Source organism: Cyprinodon variegatus, unplaced genomic scaffold, assembly GCF_000732505.1.
Source record: "Cyprinodon variegatus isolate N-32 unplaced genomic scaffold, C_variegatus-1.0 Scaffold332, whole genome shotgun sequence".
NCBI classification, from domain to species: Eukaryota; Metazoa; Chordata; class Actinopteri; order Cyprinodontiformes; family Cyprinodontidae; genus Cyprinodon; species Cyprinodon variegatus.
This window is the reverse complement of record NW_015150785.1, coordinates 309517-311720: the sequence shown is the minus strand read 5'-3', so window position 1 is coordinate 311720 and position 2204 is coordinate 309517.

The window sequence follows — 2204 nt, the reverse complement described above, 5'->3', positions numbered from 1 at the left end:
CCACCGCACCGCAACGGTAAGACCGGAGTCTGTGTGAGCCTGGGGTGAGAAACAAAAACTTTTGAGCGGGGAATTAATTGAAAACTGCATTTACACTCAAACATGTTTTTTTTCAGCTGATCAAAAGTTTAAGACCATAGCTAAAAAAAAACGAAAACCCCCCAAAACAGAAATCAAAGTGTCAAAAAAAGGACTCAGTAATGAGCAGCTCCACCATTATTGTTGAAGACTTCAAACAATGGTTTAGGCATGCTGGATGCCAGTGTTTCCAGGAGGCTACTGGGAACGTTGCTCCAAGTGTTGAAGATGGCTTCAAGAAGGGCAGCCACTGTCTGGAACTGATGTCCATTTTTGTAAACTTCCCTTGCCATCCATCTCCAAATGTTCTCAATTGGGTTTAGATCTGGGGAACATGCAGGATGGTCCAAAAGAGAGATGTTATTCTCTTGGAAGAACTCCTTTTTCAGGCGGGCATTGTGAACTGCAGCATTGTCCTGTTGAAAAACCCAATCATTACCAAACAGACGAGGCCTTCAGTCATGAGGGATGCCCGCTGCTGCATCTCCACATAGCCAGCTGCTGTTTAATGCCCCTGCACCACCTGAAGCTCCATTGTTCCATTCAAGGAAAACGCACCCCAAATCATGGTGGCGCCCCCACTATGGGAGAATTATCCTGCCATAATGCAAGAGCACATCATTTCAATTTGAGAAAAGAATTTCATCTTCTTGCACTCAAAACTTATAATGCTCACACTCAAAACATGCGCTCTCTCTCAAATATTGTCTCTTCTCTCTCAAATCTTTGTTTCTTCTCTCAGATTTAATGCTTCTTGCACAGATATTTTCTCCTCTCGCTTGCTTACTTCTCTTCTCTGCTCGAGTCTCAGATACGCTCGCAAACCCGTAGGCTCTGCTTGCTGATTTTTTTTTGCTCTCAGATTGGATCGGATCGTCGCCTAGCAACCTTTCACAATCCACGCCCACACTTCCCCCTTTAATGTTCTCATGATGGTCTCAACAACAGCGGCGCACCGCACATTTTGAGAAAAAAAAAGACGTTTATATGCGCCTTATAGTCGTGAAAATACGGTAATTTGTACCATATATCTAGTAAAGAATTTGTTGTAGCATGAATCCACGTGGTATTAAACAGGTTAACCTGGACACTGAGAAAGAGTCAATCATTAACATGAATATATTGAATGGCTCTCAGAAAAATCACACTTCAGCCTTGTGCAGTTCTCTCCATTCCTACAGAAAGTTCAAGCCTTTGTTAATGATTGTTAGGATGTATCAAATGCACTGAGATCTAACCGGACAGGTACAGATACACCTCTATTATTTGATGTCATGAGAATATCATTAGTGACTTCCCCCAGAGCTGTTTAAATGCTATGATGAGCTCTAAAATTAGATTATAACTCTTCAAAAATACCATTAAGGTGTTAAGAGTTTCATAGTTTTATAGCAGTTTTTTCATAGTTTTAGATAAAGGATGATTGGATATTAGGTCTCTAATTTAAGGAATCTATGTTTAAAATGAAAGGAGAAAAAAAACATGACTAAGAAATATTAATATTAAATTCAATAGGAACTTTCGCAGCTTCCCAAAAAATTGATAGCAAGGGCTCGGTAGATCCTACAAAGTAAAAAATAGAAGATGTTTTGTTGTAGATTGTTTTTAACTGCTTTGTTTCAGTCACAGTTTTGGCCATTTATAAAACTTGAGTAGCTTGAATAAGAACCATGTTGATAGTCCTCTTTATGCAGTAATTTTCGAAAAGACAACAAAAATAACAGATGAAGGTATAATGTAACTGTTTTTGAACAGAGATTCTACTTTAAATGACACCTATTTTAATTGTGAGTAAATTGTTCAATTTTATTCCTTTTTTGAAAGGTCCTTAATTTGGTTGTGGGCAACCCAGTCTGGATCAGGGTTTATTAAACTACAGCCTAATTTCCTGGTCCAGACCCTGGGTCACCATGAAACATTTAGTAAAAACAAACATTTTGGCATTTTGTAAAGTGGAATCCAAATAGTTGGAAGGATTTAATCATGTATGTTAATCCAACTTAAAGGACAGAGACTTTTTTATATCAGTAGGCAGCTTTACACCAGAGATGACAAAAATCACATATGGGGTTCCCCAAGGGTCCATCCTGGGTCGCCTCCTATTCAATATCTACATGCTCCCTCTG